Raw genomic sequence first — 379 nt, forward strand, 5'->3', positions numbered from 1 at the left:
CTAAAGCAATCTTTTCTTTTGTCTAAGACAATTATAGAACCATACAGACTATTATCAGCAACCCTTTATTTTGATTATAAGCAACATTAAAAGTAAAATAAATAAAATTTCAAATGTCTGAAGTTTCTGCCAAAGGGCTCTTTCCAAGCAGGTATTCTACATATAAGATAGTCCCATTGTCAGAGCTTTGCTGAGGACTTAGTTGTTGCCTTGCATCACAAACAGCGTACATTTATGCTCTGACTTAACCTAAAGTTTTGACATTGTAGATGTATCATTTACCAATGCACCTACTGTGTTACTGGTATTGTTTTGCCATCCTGAACAAGACTGTTTAAGAGGCTCTCCAACATAAGTTGTATGATTATAATTACAAATA

This window comes from Penaeus monodon, chromosome 34 (assembly GCF_015228065.2).
Source record: "Penaeus monodon isolate SGIC_2016 chromosome 34, NSTDA_Pmon_1, whole genome shotgun sequence".
Taxonomy (NCBI): Eukaryota; Metazoa; Arthropoda; class Malacostraca; order Decapoda; family Penaeidae; genus Penaeus; species Penaeus monodon.